The sequence below is a fragment of the Chiroxiphia lanceolata genome, chromosome 14 (assembly GCF_009829145.1).
Source record: "Chiroxiphia lanceolata isolate bChiLan1 chromosome 14, bChiLan1.pri, whole genome shotgun sequence".
NCBI classification, from domain to species: domain Eukaryota; kingdom Metazoa; phylum Chordata; class Aves; order Passeriformes; family Pipridae; genus Chiroxiphia; species Chiroxiphia lanceolata.
This window is the reverse complement of record NC_045650.1, coordinates 1,758,551-1,782,190: the sequence shown is the minus strand read 5'-3', so window position 1 is coordinate 1,782,190 and position 23,640 is coordinate 1,758,551. Positions and strand designations below refer to the sequence as shown.

General features: G+C 47.0%; 1 protein-coding gene across 2 annotated transcripts in view; it reads right to left on the bottom strand.

The window, feature by feature from the left end:
* TRPC5 (transient receptor potential cation channel subfamily C member 5) overlaps window positions 1-16,341 on the bottom strand; it is a 103,731-nt gene extending 87,390 nt beyond the window's left edge. For both annotated transcript variants that reach the window (XM_032702098.1, XM_032702099.1), the window contains exon 1: window positions 16,311-16,341. The gene's annotated coding sequence lies outside the window, so the exon portion shown is untranslated. The remainder of the gene's footprint in view (window positions 1-16,310) is intronic.
* Between the last annotated feature and the right edge of the window lie 7,299 nt (window positions 16,342-23,640).

Here is a 23,640-nt window from a genome sequence, read left to right as displayed (position 1 = left end):
TCCTTACACACGAAGGAGATGGAAAGTTAGCAGTTTGCATTATTCATCCTTTATACCTCCATGCTTGGGTGATGTTTGAAGACACCCTCACCTATTTTGCCCCAACTACTGAATAAAATTTGTACAAGTGAGCTATGTTTAAGGTGTTCACTGAAACACAGGAAACACACAAAGTTTGAGTAGCAATGCAAACTTCTGGAGGGACCACTGCACATGCCAGACATGACTTGGACACTGTTTCACCTGGCATAGGTTCCTTTATAGAGCAAAGACTGGAGTGGCACTCCCAGCTTTTGCTTGCTCAGGCTGACCCCAGTCCTGGACTCTTGAACTCCCTCCTGCTGTGAACACAGTGTTCAAAATGTAATTCTCTCTTCGGGGAGCTGTTTCCAGAGAAGGGGGACTTTTGACACTGACTGGAGGAAGGAGTGTCAGGCTCAGATCCCCACTGCACAGCTTCCTGAGGCTCAGCTTTCTGCACACCTACAAAGCTGTCAGGGACGACCAGAGAAGCAGCACAACCACGTCAGCTGAGTTTCTCACACATCATTAGCTCTGTGGCATAACAAGCACAATTAATGTGTGGGAAATGAGATTAGTCCCCAGCTCTGCCCTGACTTTGGCTTCTTGTGCCAGTTATGGGAAGGGTCTGGTGGTTCCCAGCAGAATGGGGTCTGTTATAAAGTACACTCCATCACACATGGCAAAATAAAGTGTAGGTTAAACCCTCAAGGTGCCTGAGAAATTCTCTGGGGTTGAAAAGTAATCAGGACTCTAACTGGGAGTTTAGCAGCAGCATTTGACCATCTGACAGCCACGTCCCAGGGACATGGCAAACTGGGGATTTTTCCACTGCCTTTCTGGTGCAGCTTGGGAGAAGCAGTTTTTCAGATCTACACTTCTGTTTGCTTCTCTCCTTTGGTTTTAGGGGTATCACTGGTGGCTACAAGTAAGGACACCAAGAGGCCCTGGTCTTGGTTACTGTAACAGGAACATATTCTGTTTCTAGAATTCATCTTTTGCCTTCTTCCCAGCTTCAATACATTTCACTGCACAGCTCTCTTTTTCAAAATACTGTCAGCACTCTTCTTTCCAGATATACAAAAGCAGACAAAGTGTCTGATTAAAAAACAGATACAAAAGGCTAAACCCAGGCTGTATAACAAACAACTGGCACAGATATTAAATGAAGACCTGGGAATTTTTTTCACTTACTCTTTCAATGGGCATAATGACCATGTACAGTTCCATAATTTCAAGCTCTGTGGTTAGTTTTACACATTTCCTTGTTCATCTAATTAGTTGTTCAATTCTTGAACATTGTCCATTAAATTTTATTACCCACAATCAAGTTTTCATAGCAGAACAGCAAAAATGACAGCAAAAGCAGTATCAATGGAGGACATGTTACATGCATCATCACAAGAGAAAATTGGGACTTCCCTCAAATTCTGAGATTTTTCTAGACAGACTGTGTGGCTCATTAAAATAGTGAGTCTGATTTTGCTTCTGTCACAAATCTAAAATTAGTTCTTTGACTCTTTAGGATTACCCTTCATCCCTACACGCTTAATTACACACAGGACTTAATTTGGATTCACCAAAAGTGTTCAGGTTCACTGTTTTCTCAAGACTTCATTTTTCAGGTCCCTTTCTGTAACTACACTGAAGGAATGGTTTTGTACTTAGTAGCTAATTACAGCCAGTGTATGTATGAAAAAACAAAATGAAACAAAACAAAACGATTTTTTACTGTGATGAACTAAGGCCAAATTCTTCTCAACATACTGAGGCTTCCCTACACCTTGTGTTCTGAAGTGCCATAATGGACCAGAAATACCTTTTTGTTCAGCATTACAGTGCTTGTAGCCTATCTTTCCTCAACTTCTTCAGCCCCTCCTTCTCTGAGATTTCCACCCCCTGCCCACCAATTACCTTTGCCAGCACAGCTCTCCAGGGGGGGGACAGATTCAGCACACACTTTCCTGTCCCCCTCCCCACTTCCAGGAGCCTTTGCATTCTGTTTTTTAGCTGCCAGTAAAGATATCTTTTCAATTCTGCCTAAAATCCACTAGGCCAATTGCTTGCTATGTGCTTTCTTCACATACCTTTGGCCCAGGTCTGGCTCCTTCCTCTCAGAGCGATTTTCAGAGCTGCAGTTCAGGTCCATCTGTACTGATTTCTGATCAAGACACAGTGGAGTAGACCTTACTACCTCTGACAACCACGAATACTGTTCTCTTGTGCCAGACCAGCAGCCTGCAGAAGCTGAGCCAAACAGCCACATATTCTCCAGCCTCCATGGAAAACTACAAGGCATCAGCCATGCCCACGAAGGGGCATCAGCCACGCCCTGCTTTTAGGTAGTGACAAAGTTAGCTATTCACCTATTTGGCTCTATCTACACGAGCACAAGTTCCTCCCCACAGTGAGCAAGGGATGCTGCTGCCACTGCTCATCCTACAGATCCCAAGGCAAGGAACTCATCCACTCCTTTGGCAGCCTTTCTCCTTACAAGAGGCTGTTTCAGCTGGAGAGAGAATCAGTGCAGCTCTTAAATGTCTCAGTTCAATCCTGTGAACTCAGAAATTTCTCCTGCCTCCTAAAAGACATACTGAGAGTCTTCTGCAATTAACTCATTCCATGTCAGTTTAGTGAGTGTCCCCTCTGCATGTGTTTGTTAGAAATTAGGTACTTGAACACACAAATTTGGTTTTTTTCCCCACTGGTTGCCTCTGGATTTCCAAGGGGAGGATGAATGATGAAGATGAGGACTATAAGCCATATGGGCTCCACCATATATTTATCATGGTGACTACAGCTCTTCCCTCTGCCCTGCTTTTTCTCCAAGCTCTACCTTAATTATTTAAAGGTGCCACTTTCAGCTGACTCTGGCACACTGCTGTGCATCACACCCTGCACTAGCCATGCCACTGTTGTTGTATTTGCCCTCACATTGCCTGCTTGTCTCCTATCCACACGCTCCTGCAATGGGAAGATGGCACAGCAATCCTTGTGCCTCTCCTCAAGGCCAGGCCTGGAGCCTCCAAGTGCCATTTATTCACAGTATGCACTTTGGAGGGATTCCAAGTTGCAGATGCTTTTCTGCCTCAAGTCTTCGTTTTTCCTCCTGGTACTCTGGATTTTATTTCATCCCTGAGGTGACATAGAGCAATCCACCCTCGCTCAGTCATGGATGACTTATTTTCCTTAGCAAAATCAAAATGTTTTGCTAAGGGTATATTTCAGGTCTTGAAATAGGTTTTGGGGGGATTTTTTTTTTTAATATGAAGATTATTACCCAGTTTCCCTTTATTTGTGTTTTGAGATTTTGTGTTTTGAGTATTTGTGTTTCGAGTTTTCTGTTGTGCTTTTAATGACAGCAGCACTCAAACTCACTCTGAATGTGCTGGGTCAGGTAAAGCAAACAGTGTCCCACTCATAAGTGAGATGCTCTCTGAAGCCAAAAAACCTGCTCAACAAATCATACTGCCAGTCCCAAACCTCTGCTGACTTAGCCAAGAAACCACACATCACCTTCAAGGGGAACTACAGGAGTGAGGGGTCTGGGTGAAAGAAGCTGGACTCCTCCAAGAATTCCCTTGTATTATTTCAGGAAAGCTACTGAGGCTCCTTGTAAACCCTTAGCAGGACAGTCCAGACTGTTAGACAGTGATTGACTCGTTCCACTTTTCAAGTGGAAAAAAATCAAATGCTATCCATACGTTTCCCAAATTTCTTTCTGGACTTCAACATTCTATGAAAGAAAAGGAGGGGCAGCGATAGCTCCAGAGATGCTTCGCTCCTGCCAACGATCCCACAGCTTGAGCTGCCCCAAAACACATGCAAACAGTGCACCAGATAATGCCACAGAGAGTGAGTGGAAAGCTGGCATGAAGTGTTCAGCATTCCTCCAGTATGTCTTCCTTAAAGCCCGAAAAAGGTGAAACCACTTAAACAAACAAACACCCCCCCGCATCCCTCCCTGGGGGGAAAAAAGAAGATTGCCCACTCTGGTTTGTTCAACAACAACGCTCCCAAAGCCACGGCACCAGCACAGAGCCAGCCAGCTCCCATATCTGTTATTGGCAAGGAGGCTGTTTGTTTGCACCGCCAGGCTGAGCAGGAATGACATTTCTGTTGCGGTGCAGCAAAAGGTCAGCACTTGCATAAGCTGATAAACGCGAAGTCAAGGTGACTCTACTTTATGTATTACATTAGCACAGGACTGCAAATCCTGAGGGCACGCAGCGAAGTCTAACTAAGCAATGCAAGCAACTACAACGTTGCAACCGAAAACATCACGGGGAAAATGCTCCCTCCTCCTGCCTAAGATGCAGGACGTCTCAGGGAGTGTTTGCAGTCTGCTCAGGGAGAAGACACCAAACAAACCAACGCGAAGGTACAGGGATGAATGTTGCCTGTTAGAGGTACCTCCTACATGATATTATTACTTTTCATTAAATTGAACAGAAATACCCAGGTTCCGGAAACAGTGTCTCTTTGTAACACCTGCATGATTGGATGAATAAATCTGTTTTAATTAACTGACTTTTTTATAGTAGGCTGTAACAAAATATTGTGAAAAAGTGAGAAGCTGATAGTTGGCTTTGAGATTTCAAATAACCCCCTAATTAAGTCTGTATATATTTATATGTCATCTTAGTGAAGAAAATACTTAGAGCTCTCCTTTCTTTTAACTTCCTTTTCTATTTCCTTTTCTAGTGTTAGCTAATAATTTACTATGCTCTTCCTTCACATTGCTTCAGCCAAAGCAGAGCCTAATTGTTCAAATGCATGTTATGCACTCTGGATTTCATTCTGCTTATGCAGATTCACTTGTCTTGCTGACTTTAGTGACATAACTCCTAATTGCACAGGTAAAACTGAAAAGAGAAGTTATCCTGGATTCCTTCCTGCTTCACTGCACTTACGATGCCATTGACTAGACTCACCAAATTAAAACTCTTCTCTAGCTCAGCAGGGAAGGTATTGCAAAGCTTTGGTAGCACATCAAAGCATCTCTGTGCTTTGCTTCCCGTTTCACATCCCAGCACTGTGGTCTGTGACATGCTGTTATGTTCCACCGACGTAGTCTATCACATGCTGTTAGCAAACTTCTTCAGTTCTCAGCCCCAAAGCCTGCTACGTTTTGACTTAGTCCATTGTCACTCACTTTTGGGCTTTATCTTCCCTCCTCAGCACCCTCAAAAAAAGCAAGAGAAGAGAACAAGTGCCAGTGTAGGAGTATGTCTCTGTCCATATGTCACCAGTGCTTTGCTGAGCGTGAATGTGTGCAGCTTTAGGGGGAGCTTTAGAATCAAATAAAGCACAAGTTTGCGGGACCATCTCCTGGTACCTTCTGTATCAACATGCAGAAATAGGGTTTCAGGTAGCAGGAAACATTGGAGGGGACTCCCCAAAGACTGTATTGACATTATCCTGGAGAGTAAAGATGTTCAGGTCATGGAAAGTTCCTGGGCTATAATAAATAGAAACAGGATTCTTTCTTGCAACAATCACATGCTGCTGGGTTTTAGTGTTTCCTATGGGTGAAATCTATGGTTTTCTGCCCCATAATGTCTCCCCAGCAGCCCAGACATGAAAGGCACTGACAGCAGTGCTACAAACACATACTGGCTGGTCTAATGCCAATGGATCACTGCGTTTCCACCAGCAATAGTTCATTACTTTGTAGTATTAATCAGTTCCCATGGATTCAAGCCCTCATGCAGTCATTCTCCCAACATCTATGAAAATGGAGATGGTCCAACTAAAAAACTTTCTGGTATTCAAACACCCCCCTGTGTCTTCAGCATCCCTGCTGCACAGAGCTGGTCCAGCTGGGCTAGACAAATTCTACAGTCTGAGGAGGCGGTTTCCAGAGTTCATTTTTCAGGTGCAAGACAGTCTCTTTAGCACCAACGTAATGCTCTTGATAATGATAATTGATCCATATGGATTCAACAGGAATGTTAGATGAAAAACATTAGATTAGGTTTCTGGTTCCAAACCAAGATAATAAAAGAATAAATTTAAAAGAGATAGAAGTAGGTCTACTTATGTGTTGGTTAATTTAGAAACAAACCAGTACTTTTGAACAGCATCAGTTATCCATCATATTTATCTTTCCTATAAAAGATTTCACACTTCCACTGAAGAACTGCCGATATTCTTCATTTCTCGTGTCTGAGGTCTCAGTTTTTTACTACTCAGTTCCCCACCTAGTGCTCACAAAGGCAGATTCTGTATGTCGAGACTATAAAAGATAATCACAATGGGAATCCATCCATCAAAAAATCTACACAGCATGTTTGTACCCCTCCTGTATCCATGTTATTAGCAGAACACTGTTCGATTGCTTCTGAACTAATAAACTGAACTCAGTGACAGCTCTGTGTGGCACGGCATCAAGGAAAGAAAAGACCTGGCTTTGACTTCTCAGTCTTGCATGATCATGGGTACACTGCTGTGTTTCTCTTTCCTTGTTCATAAAATGACTGAAAATGCTGCTAATCTACCCTAACTCCACGCTAAGAGGCTCAATCCATAAAGCTGATTTAAACAGCAACTGCAATATGGGCACAGTAATAATGCCATTTAACATACTTCAGATTTTCCAGCAATGAACAAGAAATAAAAGCCTAATTTGATTTTTTTTTTTTTTTGAATCTTGCTTTCTCTTCATAATGTCTCAACATTTAAGCACAGGAACATGCTACAGCCCAGGACTCACTGCTCTGTGTCTGCACACTGCTGTGTGACCCACTCAAGCCTGGTCATCCCTTGAAAAGGGAGGAAAGCCCATGCTGTAATGTGTGCAACAGCACTCAGTTTGCCAGTGCTACTGGAAAGCTTTTGAACAGAGCAGGCTCTCAGTGTCTGGATGAAGCAGAAGAACAACTTGAGGCTGCCCAAATTCCCCTGCAGGCATCACAGAAATTGAGAGACCAGTCTATAAGCCGTTGCTGGCAAAAATGTGTTTGGCCAAACATCCAAGAGCACCAGAGCCATTTGTAGAACCTAGATCAGGGTCTGAAATGTCCATAAACCAGAAAAAAAAAATCCATCTAGCAACGTAGTTTCTGTGAAAAATCTGACAGCAGCAGAGATGTGGCAGTTGTTTGAGCTCTTATCCTGGTTCAAACGTAGGAACAATGAGGCACAGCATCCTCTCACAGCACTGCAGCCTCACTGCTCCAGGTGTGGCAGTCAAAGGACTTCAGCCAAGCAGAACAACCAGATTAAAGGACTCTGAGAGAGAACTGCCATGAAAGGGGCTCTGTAGCAGGGCTGCAGGAATCACACGTCTTTGGAGCAACTCCTTAGTTCCCTTCACCTTGGCCTGTCACACTGCAAAGAAACTTCTCGGCTTTTACTGACCCATTTGTAACTCTGTGTTTTCTGAGGGCTGGGCCTGAACTTCTGGGCTCAGTTAGCCTCCATTCTGGGAGGGACAGAAGGATACTTCTGAAGAGGTACCTTCACAAGCCGCCTGCTGCGCAGGTGCAGGCAGGTGTCCTGCTCCACATACACACCTCTGGTCACCGAGGGGAAGCTCTGTATGCAGAAGCAGGAAAAAAAGGCTCTGATCTTAAAAAAGCAAACACAAAACCCAGCCCTGAACTTGCCTGCTCTGCACAGGTCAGTGCTGCAGGTGAAGGAGCTTTGTTTCCAGTTGATTTTTGCAAGAGACAAAGATTAATCCCAATGCACATGGGAAGGTCATGGCAGCAACCCCACTCCTTCATTACACCCCAAATACTTCACCCTGAATTTTGGTACCATCAGCTAGTGTGCCTTAAAAAAGAACGAAAATAAACTGTTCAGAGGACAGTTATCTGAAATAAAAAGTTGCTCTTCATGTCCAGATCCAAAACTCAATAAAGTCAGTGGGAATTCTTCCATTTCCCGCTGTTGCTTATCTGCTCACCTCACAGGTCCAGAGGAGCTCTTCAGTTTTCACCATCAATGCAACTTATGGCCAGTCCCAGGACTGGTGAAAGAGAAGAGGCTGATTTAGAGCCACATTTCCCTTCAGCGAGGCAAGAATTGGGAATTCTGAGAATTGAACTTAGCCTTAAACTGGAAATGTCCCTGAGCAGGGATCAGGCAGAGCTAATAACTGATAAATCTGATCTTTCTTCCATACAAAAAGACCATACAGACTGTGGGCCAGGCTCACCCTTGTGTTGGCAGCTTGAATCCCAGACCTTCCTTGTCTTTCTGCAGCTCTCTGCTGAGCGATTTAACTAATAAGGCTCTTGGGCTCTCCTTGCACAAATAATTACAAACTTTGGGTACTTGGTGACTGTTACGTTTGAAGACTGGAGTGACGCGTTAGGAATATGTAAGATTTTTGTAGGAAGACCACCACGCACACCCCCACTCCATTTTCTGCTTTGTTCCATTCATGAGTACATTCCAATCTTTGGCAAAATCAGAAGACAACCCAGAAAGATTTGCTAGTTATTTGTGCTACCTGACCCACTCCATAGCTGCATGGCCAGTGCAGATGAACTGGTTTTGACTGGAGATTGTCCAGAAACCCCTGTATGAAGAGCTAGAACTAGAACACCTCTCATCCACTGCAGCATCCTGCATCTATTACGTTCAGCCAAGACACTCATCAACTCCTTTCTTTTCCCAAACTATTTCAGTCAAGCAGGGGTTCATGTGGCTTCTGTGGACAGCAATGGGTTTATTTTTGGGAGGGGTGTCTACCCTCCCTGATTCCATTTCATGCCAATAGCTAATGAGATGGCTTGTTGACTGCTGATTTTCCTACCCATGTCTTTGACAGGCAGGGCGCCCACTCATCAGCTGCTCAGCCTGTTTGATGAGGTTACAGACAAGGTGCAGGGAAAACTGCAGGAGATAACGTGGAAGCAAAGACATTCCGTGCTCACAGGACCATAACGTCCCCTCATCACCAGTTCTTGGTGTAATCTTAGTAACGTGCATGTGTGCACAGCAGCACCAATCCCTGTGTGTGGTGAAGAAGGAGAGCTGGGAAGATATCACTCCAAGCTTGGCGTGGTGTCAAGATGCATAGAAACCCACAGACAAATGTCAGAACATTTGCCCTAACACTCCAAAAACACAGAGCTCCATGCTTAAACAAAGATGTGCATTTTAAGGCAGACACTTGGTTTAGACCTTGAATCTGAGAAGCCTGAAGCCCTTTTCCCAGCTACAGAGCACCCCCTGGTCTGGGTGCAGCTTGTGCCCCTTATGACCACAGCACAGAGAGGGGCCTGAGGGTCTGTCTGGAACAGTGAGACAGGTGGTACCTCTCTCCTTTTGTGCACCAAGCTGGCCATGGGGTGTCAGCCAGGGCCCACAGGAGCTGCTCTCCCTGCCAAGGAACCAAGAGGCTGGTGGAGCACAGGGTTGTGTCTGGGCAGCCTTGTTCCCTCCACCAGCCCATGCAGAGCCACTGGGCACAGTTAGCTCCAGGTATGGCTCCCACAGACTCTCTCAAGAGGGAAGTTAGTCTGTGTTTTCTTGCTGAATAAATGGGATACTGCAGAAGAAGCAAACTTAGGAAGACTTTTAAGACTCTTCAGAGGCTCAGTCTGTGCTTCCCAGATGAAGATCCCCTGATGGTATTATACAGAACAGAAAAATCTGGGCAAAAGATTTTCACTATAGCCTTAAATATACTGCAGGCACTTCATATCTTTTTGTTCAAACATTCTCTGTGCTCTCCTGCCCTCTTCCATAGATCAGGTTTTACTTCCTTTGTCCACAAAACCTCTCCTCTACAGTTAAAAAATCCTTCTCTTGCAGCAGATGCTTCTATTTGAAATAGCCTTCCCAGCTGTTCCCTGGGCACCCACCTCAGAGCCCCTGCCCACTGACCACATCCCTGCCTCTAACTTGACCTCACAAGAGAAGACTCAGTGATGAGGCACTGATGTCCTAGGAATCCTTATTCCTCTTGTTACTATTATGAACAATTTTAAGGCATTAGGGCAATTTTATAAACCTGGAGGTCTTTCCATCTGGAAACTTTCAAATACCTCAAATACACATAATACAGAGATTTCCATTAACTGCAGCTCGAGGCTAAGTAAGAGATCAGCAACTCCATTTCATAATTCAGCACAAATCAGAATGAACGGGACAAAACACCAAATGTGAGAGTGGAATTATTTCATCTGGTCCCAGCCAGAACCCTGAGCCCCAAATATCTTCATCCTCTCACTGGCTTTGTCAGTAAGGCTTCACACAATGAAATTCTTGCATTAATGTTAATCCATTAATACCTGTGAGAGAGCAGGCTGAAATCTCTACCCTGGTTATCATTCTGGAACCAGAATGCCCAATAAGCACTATTTCCATAGGCTCTGCTCTTCCCTCTTTATTTTACTGAGAAGAAAGTGATTTTTTTGTTTTAGCAAGCTGTATGTGTCAGTGCTAGGAGAACACAGGAATGGATTAAATCCATGATCTTTCTATCCCAAGATGTTATCTCTGGTGATGGGCAGCGGTCTGTGTTCCCTTCTGCACTCTCCCTGCATCTGGCAATTCATAGTGCAGGGACCCACAGGTTACATCCAGACCTTCATGTTTTCTACCCACTCTCTGTTCATTGTTGTCATGGTTTGAGATAGCCCAAAATCCAATTCCCTAGCTCCATCCCCCTCCCACATCTCAACCCAATGTGAGATGGGTTTTTCCAGACAAAACACAACCAGACTCAGAATGGGGGAAAGGGAATATATTACAATGACTGTACAAATAAATACTACAATACATTATATACAAACTTAGCTATCTCTACTATGACATAAGTATTTACAATGGATCAGATCTCTTCTCCCCTCCAAATAAAAGTCCAGGAGGGAAGAAGGAAGAGATCCTTTCAAGTCTCTCAGGGCAGCAGCTTCTTCAGAGCAGCAGTCACTAAGCAGCAGCATCTTCTAAGGCAGCAGGTTCTCTCTCTCTTCTGTCTCTTGCAGCAGCTGATAGCTGGATCTCTGCCAGCACACACGAGGGGGAATCCAAGCCCCTCGCAGCCCCGTCGTCAACCAACCGAGGGGTCTTTCGTGGTCTTGGTAACCCCAGACAAAGGTCGTTTCACCACGTCATATCACGAAGCACAGGGGGTCTTCGTGACGATCTGGTATCTCCAGGAGATTCAAGCTCCTTGCAGGGCCTCTGTGCCCTGTCTCAGGCTGCGAGCTTCTTTGTAGCTTGCAGCAAGGGAGGGCCCCCAAGGCCAACCTCCCACACTCCGTCCTGGCTGAGCTCTCAGGACGACCGAGCTTCTTAGCTCCTTTACCCATTTAGGACTTCTAATCAGTAAGAGTCCATCTCCCTCCATTTTTGGAGGGATCTCCAAGGAAGTTTTAGGGGAGTTTTACAGTTCTTACCCCCAAGCTTTCCCTCTGTAGAACTTAGTTCTGTTCTCTGCTGCCGGTTCTCTACCTCGGCTTGAGCAGCTCTGAGTCTTCCTTGGCTGCATGCTGTTTCTGCTGCTTCTCTGGTTCAGGTCTTATCAGTTGGCTTTTAGCCACAACCTCTGGACGCTGCCACCGCTTCTGCTCTGTCTCTGCTCACTCACGATGGAAAACATCCCCCAGCTCACAGCTACAGACACATAGTCCAGCTTAACACTGTTCCAAGTCTCTGTAGCCCCCAGCTGGGGCTGGGGGGGGGGGGTAGAGGCCCCGAGGGGCTCAGAGCCCCTTCCTCTCGTGGCTCACAACATGGCCACTTCTTCTAACCTGAAACTACAACTCTTCTCTTCCATTTGGTTGTGGTATGTTTACACTTTCGCAGGAGCGCTCATTGGACAGAATTTCAAAACTTCCAGGGGTTTCCACCCCTTGGGGTCTACTACTTTTCTTATCCTCCGGGGGAAAACAAAGTCCAAACCACTACAATTGTGAACTCATCTCATCTGTTTCAACCTGCTTATGCTTTTGCCTTCCACAGGATCCCGTGGTAACGAGCATTACAATTTAATTAGCAGACATGATAGGAAACATATCTGACTATTCAGGTGCTTAAGCCAGTCTTTCCCAAACAGTGAATCAGATTGCTCTCTAAGGATGCAAAAGGGAAGCAGGACATGTGAGAGGGGCCAGGAAATTGCTTCAGTTCTCAGTAGAATATGTTCAATGCATGTGAGGAGGGGAGAGAGAGAGAGAGAGAGGGAATAAGGACAAAGCAGCCTCCTGGCTTGAATTCAGAAACTGAGCTGAGAATAAATAATAGGTGTCTAACGATCTAACAGAAACACCCGTAATTCCTATTAGCAAAAACCATCCTGCTGCCAAAGTCAAGTCTCCTTTCATGGCCACGGTGACCAATACGATATAGAACCTGATGTGCCCTAAAGAACGTAAAAAAGGGAGAAATGAGGACCTGAGTCTACCTGCTACTCATACAGAAATATTCCTTTTTATTCCAGTTCCTCCCCTTCCTAGCCATCATCTCACAGAAAACACCACAAGGATGCCATACCTACAGCCACCCTTCCCTCTAAGGGCCCCTTGTTGCTTTCCAAGGCAGGAAATGTCAGGAAGAGCACAAATTTTATGTTGAACAACTCCACACAACAACAGAGCATCCTCTTTACCATGATGGTAAAAGCGGCCAAAACATGAGGCAGGTTATGTAGCAGGGAGGCAGAGCTCTGGGGAACATGCAGCAGGAGGAAACCAGCCCCAGTTCTCCTCATTTCAACCCTGGATGTGAGCACATTCCTTGCTTCCCCAAGAGGGAACTTAACCTAACTTATCCTGAAAACACACTGAAGCAGAATCACTCAGACAGCTGACAGGAATAAAAATCCTGCCCCAGCTTTACAGTGATTGCAGCCTTCCTCACACAGGGACAGCTCCAGTCTCCCACGACTTTTAACTGCACTGGGCTTGGGCATTCAAGAGAACCTGGTCAGAAAGATGCTCTGTAGCAGTGATTTGAGCTTACTGGCCATCTCACTTGGCAGGAAAAACAAATGAGAGCAGCCTTTGCCTTGCCCTGGCTTGGTGCTAGAGACTTGTCTAGAAAAGAAACCCGCAGTTGTTTAAAAGCCACTCAGCTCTCTGGTACTTCTTAATCTGAACCACAAGCTGGGTCTCTGCAATTACTCATACCAACTCCACATTGTTCTCCAGGATTTCAGGTTCAGAAACATTCAGGAATCACTAGCTAGCTTGCATTTTTTCCCCAAATTGGACACTGGAGAGACTACCCTCCATCACTGGCAGCACGCTCCCTCTGGGACAGGCAGCACACCTGGTTCCCAGCTCTCACAGTGGGTCACTGAAATGTGCCAAATGCAGGTGTTGACATGAGCCTGCTCACCTTTGTACCAGGCTGTCAGCCCAACAACTGGGAAACTCTGCTTGTGTGTAATACCTGCCTTTTAGGCACTCACTTCATACGGTTTCTCTCCTTTCCAAAGGTAACAGACTGTGGCAAATCTAGGCCTGAGTTTTTGATGGCTGCAATCTGCTGAACTTGGTGATCCTTGCTGATCGTGCCTTCATAAATGTCTCGTACTGGAGGTTGGCTTTTCCCTGCTCTTCTCATGTTTTCCTTTCTCTCCCTCTCTAGCCAGAAATGATTTACATGTTTGTTTACTCTGAGCTACATTCATCTGAGTCATTCAGCAACTCTCTACCCACAACCATATTACAGCAGATTTGGAACTGGAGTCTCAGTGAGTGAATATTATGCTGTTGTCAAGATGAGAATGGGGGGCTAAAGATGGAGAAACTCCAGGCAAAGAAATTACTTATATTTACACCAGTGTAACAATTAGTAGGATTTGGCTCATTTTGTACAAATTATACTACTGTACTTGTAGGAATAATCTTCTGTTTCAAACTAATTTTAGCTACCCTTGAACGCTCTTCCATCTGTTGTAGAAAAAAATTTTGCACATAGCTATTGTGAATTTTCTCCTCCGAGGTATGTTTTCAAGAATTGTATCTTTCAAAAAACAACATAATAATATTATTAGCAAGACTCACAGCTCAGCTGACAGTATCTTGTCTATTAAATCCACAACATGAAAAGACCTCAGAATTGACATTATAAGTATTTTTAAGGTTGCCAGAAATAAATCTTTGCAAAAAGCAATCTAATCAAAGAATTTTGAGCCTTGTATTGCCTTAAATGCAATTCTGAGTAGAAGCTATTCAGAGGTTCTACCAAAGCAGAAAGAGGTTAAGAAAAAGTAACAGTGCCTTAAAAACGCATATTACAAAACCAATGAGATTTCAATATGCTAGAATGAAAAGTAATGCACATCAAAATAGAAATCATTCTCTCAGAAGCCCAGTAATAAAAATAAGGAATTCTGTTACTGTTCTATGTACTTGCAAGATAAAGCTGATCAGAGGTTAGTCTCAAGCTCAAGTCCTTTTCCACCTAGTTTCTTTTCACAGTTTAAAAAAAGCCAGCACCTTGACCTTTTTCTTTACTTTTAATGCTAGAAATGAATGCTGTAGAAGTATCTGAGACATACTTCTTGCCTAGACAGTCTTGCTCCTAACTGAAAGTGTATTGATCATTGCTGCATCTCAGAATGAAAGTACAAGCAGATGGAACAGCAGAGCCCCACCACAGAGACCAGTGGATTCACAGTGAGCCAGTTGGATGTCGTGGTCAGGGGAAGTGTTTTCATGTCTTCATCCACTACTTACAGCTTAAAGAGTCTGGGACTGAAGTGTTTCTTCAGCTAATAATTACTGCCAAGTTACATGCAGAGAAACTTGGAGTAAATATTCATGGACCAAATAAAAAGTGACACATACGATAACACCCAAATGTGATTTTTTTTTTCTTTTCTTGAGAAACGACACCAGATTTCCTTACAAGGGAGTATTACTTAAGAAAACAGTTCCTTTAGTTTGCTTTGGAGCTCACTGAACAGACATTTGGCTGCAGTTTGAATAAACTGCTTAAAGATACTGTTTTAACTTCTGAAAAGCATTTTTAAAACAGCAATATACTAATTTGCATTTACACAGTACCCCCCTGGCTGAAAAGCGCTTTCACAGGCTTCTGAGTAGCTTCACGCAGCCCTGGGAAGCAGTGACACAGGATATACTGTATTTAAAGAGAAGGCACCAACACTAAAGAAGGCTGAGAGACTTGCCCAGGATCAGGTAGAATGACCACAGAACAGAACAACCTGGGCACATGAACACACACAGAGGCACCGTAACCATAAAGATAATCCTCTTTCCAAAAATGTTCCCTTCCATCTTTGATCCTCGTGGATCCCTTCATAATCAGGATATTCTGTGATCCTGTGATTTCCTCTTGCATTCTGCACAGGTCGCCGCATTACATAAGCTTGCTGGCAAGGAGATGCACCAGACACAAAACTTAGGGTTTACATCTGACCACCAGAAAGACCAAATATTTTTTACTATGCAGTGGAAAAGTTAAGAAGAAGTGATCAAACAGACTGGGAGCTCAAAGAAACATTGCCTGACAACGCACGACTTCATATGTGACTGTTCAACCATGCTACCTAGGGCACAGAAAATTTAACGGGAGACTTGCACATTACCATATTCATAACCATGACTTACAAATCTGTTGTCAATGTCACCAAAAATATCACACAAGCAGAATGTTTTTATACCAAAGAGACCACTGAAGTCACAGCTCCATAGTAAGCAAATGAACTCATGAAGAGTCTTGAAAATCATCCCTGTCTTTTTTTTTTTTTTTTTCAGGCTCGGGAATTTGCTAAACTATAAACTGCAAGATGCTCAGTAGTTCAAAGAGGGGTCGATAAAAGAGGCATTTTTTCTTCAAGCATCACAGAAGAGAACACCCTTCTGGTATCACTGTCACCGTTCCCATTCTGAAGGCTCGTGGGTCACCCATATGACAGGTCAAGAGATACCCGAATTAATAGCAACTTACATCGGTATTTAACCCACGCTGTGAGGCCGGTACGTGCTGTCATTTATGGCCGGGGCTGCCCAAATCCATCACCGGCCCTGGGGATGCCGGTCCCGGCGCTGCCGGCAACTCCCGTGGGGGAGCGCGGCCGCGCATCCCGTACAGCCCCGCATCCAGCTCGGCTCCGCATCCAGCTCGGCTCCGCATCCCGCCCGGCCCCGGTGCTGCCAACTTCAGCGGGAGCACCGCTTCACGCCGGGGCAGGCGGGTGCCGGGGGATGCGGGGGATGCGGGCACGGAGCGGTCCCGGCCACCCCCGCCTGGTACCCGAGGGCTCGGGGCTCCAATTTCCGAGGGTGACCGGGGGGCTTTCGGCCCCCTCCTCCCTCCCGGAGCCGCCCGCCCGCCGCCCCGTCCCCGCTCACCTCCGCGCCGCTCCGTCAGGCGGCACCGCCGGGCCGCGCCGCTCGTCCGCGATCCGCCGGGCGCCCGCGGGGGGCGGCCGCCCCCATTCCGCCCCGCCCGCCGCCCCGCCGGCCCCGCTACGCCGCTGCCCGCGGCCCCGCGGCTCCGCACCGCCCGCGGGCCCCGCAGCGCGGCCGCCGCATCGCGCCCCGCGCCCCGGCGGGCGGCACCGGGCAGGGCTGCGACCCGCCTCCCGGGAAAACGCCGGGGCCCCGCAGTGCTCCCGCCGCCTCCGCCGCTCCTCGGCGGCAGCCGGGCCCCAGCCGAGCCGAGCCGGGCCGAGCGGAGCTGAGCGGAGCTGAGCGGAGCTCACGGGCACACACCGCCCCTCACGCGCGGATACACCCGCCCCGCACACACACCCCGATACACCCGCTCTGCACACACACACCGATACACCCGCTCTGCACACACACACCGATACACCCGCCCCGCACACACACACCGATACACCCGCCCCGCACACACACTGATACACCCGCCCCGCACACACACACCGATACACCCGCCCCGCACACACACTGATACACCCGCCCCGCACACACCCCGATACACCCGCCCCGCACACACACACCGATACACCCGCCCTGCACACACACACCAATACACCCGCCCCGCATACACACCGATACACCCGCCCCGCACACACACTGATACACCCGCCACACAGACCTCCCGATACACCCGCCCTGCACGCACACCCCGATACACCCACCCCGCACACACACTGATACACCCGCCCCGCACACACACCGATACACCCGCCCCGCACACACACCGATACACCCACCCCGCACACACACCGATACACCCGCCCTGCACACACCCCGATACACCCACCCCGCACACACACTGATACACCCGCCCTGCACACACACGGGTACACCCGCCCCACACACACACTGATACATCCACCCTGCACACACCCCAATACACCCGCCCTGCACACACACAGATACACCCGCCCTGCACACACACAGATACACCCGCCCTGCACACACACGGGTACACCCGCCACACAGACCTCCCGATACACCCGCCCTGCACACACACGGGTACACCCGCCCTGCACACACACAGATACACCCGCCCCGCACACACACAGGTACACCTGCCCCCCCCAGATACACTCACACCGCACACCCCCAATACACCCGCCCTGCACACACAGATACACCTGCTTCACACATCCCCCAATACAGCTGTGCCTCACACAGTCACCTACACACATCCTCCTGTCACACACTCACATGGATGCAGTCACCCCTCACACATGTGCATACACAAACACATATACATCTTCCCATCACACGCACACAAGTATCCTCCTGTCTCACACACTCACACATGCACATGCACCCTCACACTTCCACCCCCCCCACCCAGAAACACACCCTTGCACATCCACACCCTCACACACACACCCACATCCACCCACCCACACCCCCCTACACACCCTCTGCACATCCACACACACACACATCTACAGACTCACACACATCCACACTCACATCCATCCACACCCACACCCACTTCCCTAGTTTGGGCTGGGATGGAGTTAATTCCCTCCCCAGTAGCTGGTGTAGGGATTTGTGTTGGAATCAGTGTGAGGATTGTGTTGATCACACCCTGATGTTGAGTTGTTGCTGCTCAGGGCTCACCCAAAGCCAAGGGCAGTTCAGTGTCCCATGCTCTGCCAGCAAGCAGGTGTGCAGGGAGCTGGGAGGGAGCATGGACAGCTGACTCAAACTGGCCAAAGGGATATTTGATTCCATAGAGCGTTCTACCCAGTATAGAAACTGGGAGAGCTGGCTGGGGTCATCGGTCACTGCCAGGGGACAGGCTGGGCATGGGTCAGCAAGTGGTGAGTGACCGTATTGTATATCCATCACTTGTGTTTCCTGTGTCTGTTTTGTTACCTTTCTTTTCATTACAGTTGTATGACGATGATTATTATTACAATATTTTATTTTATTTCAATTATTAAGCTGGGTTTATCTCAGCCCACACATTTTACCTTCTTTCTAATCGTCCTTCCCATCCCACTGGGGGAGTGTGTGAAGGTGAGTGGCTGCATGGTACTTCGTTGCTGGCTGGGCTTAAATTCTAACACACACACACACACACACACACACACCCCCATCCAAACCCCCACACCTCTCACCCATGCGTTCCCTCACAGCCTGGGTGTGGGGTTGGTCCCACACCAGCCTGGCCCGTGGGAGGCTGAGGAGTGTGTGTCCAGGGCCGTGAGCACCTGTGGGCACAGCACCGAGTGACAGCCAGGCCAGGGACCAGCTCCTGACCAGAACCCTCCAGGCATCCTGGGGCTCTGAGTCTGTATCTTCCTCTTGTTTCCCAGGCACTTTGACACACAAATATCAAGTGAGACAACCGAGCAAGTCTCCTAACTTTTTTAAATCCACCGAAATCCAGCTTTTATCTTTTCCCTGGCCAGGATAGCTTCCCTATGGCCAGCAGGGCCTTTTTCTCCTTCCTTTTCCTGCCGTCTCCCTCCAGGCACCACTGGTTATGCTGGGGTTCACTTCATCCCTTTCAGCACCTCAAGCTGAACGCAGTGTTTTCCTTGCACTAGGAGAGAGGAAATCCAAGTGCAGCACCAATCCAGCCTCCGCACTGTGACGTGCCCACAGCCAGATCCATTACAGAGAGGGTCACACCCGTGACAGCATCCATGGGGGGTCACACCCGTGACAGCATCCATGGGGGAGCATGTTCAGTTTCTTACTCTGTTGCCCCCTGCCAATCCCCTGTGGTTCTGTCATGGGCACAACATTGTGGCATTAAATTTTTTTTCCTTTTTAAGCACCATTATTGCTACAACGAGCCTTTCTTAGCCGCTTCATGCTCGCAACTGAGACTTTACGCAGAAGAAGATTTGTAATTGGCCTTATAGACAAGTCAAAGCCACGTCTTGCTCTTTTAATGATCCAAACTCCCCTAAAATTTGCTGAGATATTATTAAAAGATGAGTAATACATACAGTCTGAACCTGCTGCACCTCACTCGCACTTCTCATAAGGAAACAGTTTACTTGCTACAACCTGTGTACAGGAAGCACTTCTTCTGACCCAGAGATGCACCCACCTATAAGGTGAAATGCAACAATGGCTTTAATAGGGCACAGAAACATTGTGCAGACAACGGGCTTCATGTCTCAAAGTGCCAGAGCCCACTGGCAGCCATGGCAGGAACACACCAGCTAAATGGGTCAGAGCACTGGGGCAAACACAGAGTCAACTCCGTATTTTATCGTGCAGATGTTGAAATGCCCTCTTTGTCCTCTGGGGTTCTCTGAGTAGCGGCGAGTAAATAATTCACAGCAAATAATTTATTCAGAACTTCTACCCGTGTTTTGTGTCAGTCCAAGAACACAAAACCATGTTCTTCTTGCTCAGATTCAGTCGACCCGTGCTTAGAGTTTGGATTTGAAATCCAAAGGCTGGGACACGTAAGGAGCTGCTGCAGGGGTTGCACTGCACTCTATGTACTGAGTGGGTGCAGTTGGCTTTGTAAATGACATCCATTTGTCCCTGTTCCAGTGGGATGAGCTGAATTTACTGTCAGGGGGTGGCCTTGCACCCAAGGAAAGAGTCCCTTTAGCAGAAAAGATTAGGTTCAGATTGTGGACAGAAAATAGTTTTAGTGAGAAAGAAAGTCATTTTATAGTGACAATATAGGTCAGGGCTCCTCTAGCCATCCCTTCTGAGTGGTGTTTTTAATGTCCTCTCCTATACTTTCTATAGGATGTTTATTCTCCTGCATTTTAGTGCAAATCCTGGCCCTGGGTTCTGCCTCTTACAGGCTGACCACAGTGTGGAAGAGCAAACGGTGCACATGTTAAAGGGTGTTCTGCCATCCCGGGGGATAAGAGGAAAAGCTGATGCTGGTGGCACAGCCACCCTGTGAGCTGCGGCAGCACTGCCTCTGTCCTCGGGCTGGGACAGGGTGCTGGGCAGAAGGGAGCTTCATTCAAAAAGCAGTGTAAAACACCCCCAAAATCCCAGAAATGCACGTGATTAAAAAGCAGGGTCATGTTCAAAAAGCCATACTAATCCAAGCTCCATTAAAAAAGAATATGTATGTATATCCCATTTGGGAAGTCATTCCTTTGGAGCCACCTGAGTGATTCTATAATTCTATGTATCTGTAAGTTCCCTTTGGGAATTCGCCACTCTGGAGCCACCTGAACTAAATTAAACATCAAGGGCTGGATTTCCACATACACCAAGCTCTGGCAGTGATATCAGTGTCAGTTAGAATCATGCCCAGCAGGGCACTGATGACCCATTTTGTCTCACAAAAGCTGTCTGGTGCCAGCAATCTCAAGAACAATATCAATTAAAATGGACACAACTGTTTATTCCCCATTTCTTTGCCACAAACTGAAACAGGACAGTTGCTGAGCCCTAAAAATGGAAAGTGAAGCAATTATCCTTAGAAATAAAGCCTCTGGAAAATGCCTTTTATCTCACTGTATTCCCCATATGAATTCCTCCCTTCATGCAGAAAGGGAAATTTTGCATGTTTTAATTAGATCAGTTGAAAACTTGGGAAAAAAGAGAACCTGCTTTGCTGTGAAGCTCCTTAGTGGAGAAAAAGTTCTGAAAGTTCGGGAACTTGGAGAGAGCTTTAAATTTCCATGGCTAAAAATAATTTGTCCCTTAAGAAAATGCCATAGTTTTGGTTTGTTTTTTTTTTTTAATCTCTGCCTTAGATGACTTCAGGTCATCAGAACATGGAAATTAAAGTAGGAAACTGGAAATCTTTTTCTTTTCAACTTTCTGCACTTCAGAACCTCTTCTTTGCTAACTGGGCAGTGGGTAATCCCTGCAGGGCTGCCATTCCACTTGGGTTTGCAAGAAGTGATGCAGCTTGATGAAATATAACTTGACAAGATGTTTGGAGCTACAGCTGGTGATGTAGACTTGAGCAGATTTCTACACCTCCTCTTCAGTAGTTTTAATTTTTGTCTGGATTACCTTTATTAGCCTTATTTTGGATTCTATCTTATTTTTTTATTTTTTTTGCTTCAGTGAACACACACTGAGCAAACACCCCAGGCCAGCTGCTCTGCTGGTGCATGGCCAGGACAGCTCGGTCCACGTTAGTGGCAGAGCACCAATTCACCTCAGGGGAAGATCAGGCCTCGGGGCTTACACCTGCTGCTCCCACAAAACTATACAGGAAAATTAGTGTAATGCCTATTGTCACAATATTCCTTCCATTCTGCAATGGACTACAGGGTCACAGAATCATTAAGGTCATAGAGTCCAACCACTAAGCCAATACCACCATGTTCACCACTAAACCAAGTCCCCAGGTGCTACCTCCACACACCTTTTGAACACTTTCAGATATAGTGATCACACCACTTCCCTGGCCAGCCTGTGCCAGGGCTTCACATCCTTTCAGTGAAGAAATTTTTCCTGATGTCCAACCTCCCCTGTTGCAATTTGAGGCTGTTTCCTCATGTCATGTCACTTGTTACCTGTGAGAAGAGACCAACCTCACCTAGCTCCAAACTCCTGTCAGGGAGTTGTAGAGAGAAATGAGGTTCCCCCTGACTGTCCTTTTCTCCAGGCTGAGCACCCCAGCTCCCTCAGCCACTCCTCATGAGACCTGTGCTCCAGCCCCTTCCTCGGCTCCGTTGCCCAAGAGCAATTTGTTTCCATTTACTCGTTAGGCTCGTGGTCCTTTTTCCGCTTTGCTAACACAGAATTCACACGTTTGATTCCTGCCTGCAGACAGACACACCCTCGGGCTGTTTGGCTGCCCAAATCGTGACGGGTATTTTCTGGCAAGGCTGACATTGAGCCACATCATTTCACAAGTGCTGGTACCTGCAGGAGCCGGCAGGAGATAGATAACCTCGAGCAGCGGTCACATCGATCCTTAACTTGATGTCATTTGCTCCTTCTGTGTGTGCGCCTCTCTCCCCCTGCAAACAGAGGGCGTGATGTGTTTGCTGAGCCCTCCCAGCACTCCCTGTGCGTGTGGCCCGTGCTCGGAGCCCTCAGGACCTGTTGGTCCCAGCACGGCTTCCCTGCACCCGCCGGCAGAGCTCATGCTGGGGCACCTGATGTCTGTTCTCAGAAATGCCCCATCAATTCCCCCCACAGGCACAGTTATGGGTTTAGTACAGGTTTGAATTGTCAGAAAGGAAGCAAAGGCCTCAAACTGGCAATAAGTATCCTGGGCAGAGTGTGCTGTAACAGCACACAGTGTTACAGCACACAGGACTGTGGAGTCAGGGGCACTCGGGCACTCAGGCATGTGCGACTGTTTGTATGAGACCAAAGGGGTTTAATTTCATCTTCCCACAATTCACCTCTAATTTTAGCCTTTAGGATGAATACCTTTCAAGCTCTTATGCTCTCTTGTCCTGGATATCTGTCTTCAAACCTGGTCTTCTGCTTCGTACGCAATTTTTAATTCTTTAAGAAAGATAGTTTCAGATATTAGGAAGAAATTCTTTCCTGTGAGGGTAGTGGGGCACTGGACCACAAAGCTGTGACTGCCCGATCCCTGGAAGTGTTCAGGACCAGGTTGGACAGAGGTTGGAGCAACCTGGTCTAGTGGAAAGTGTCCCTCCCTATGGCAGGGGGTGGAACAAGACGAGCTTTAAGGTCCCTTCCAACTCAAACCATTCTGTGATTCTATGATTCTGTATATAAATACCCTGAAGCTGGTCACAGTTTACTTTGCATTACGTGACTGGAACTATTTTACATTCCATCACTGCCTCACATTATTTTTGCTATGTTTGGTCCTTGGTTCACAGACTTCCTTTCCCCAGCATCTCTGAGCCACCCTGCATTTCAATAAAACCACTGAAATCTGTAGATAGAACTGGAAACTTACTGGCAAAGTCACTGCTTTCATGCCATGTCAGCTGGGCAAAAGCAAATGCTCTCAAATACGGGTCTGAGAGGGCAGTAGGAAGGGTTTGCTGTCATCTTTACCTGCAGCAGCTGCAGCGTGTTTCCCCTGGCATGGTATTCCCCATCCACAACTTCAGGATGAGCCCAAGGGAGACCCCAGAGGCAAGAGAGGTGTGGGAATTTGGAGTGCAAACTGCTTGAAATGCCAAGTAGGAAGGTGATCCCTTCTGTACTGGGTGGTTTGTGCCCAGCACTTCAGAAATAGAGGGGTCATTGCAGAATCCACGGTTGGCTCTGGTTCAGACACTCAGCACTGTCAAAGCAAAGGTAAGGGGAAAAAAAAGGAGGAGATCTGCTGTGGGTGATGGCTGCCCAGTGACCTGGA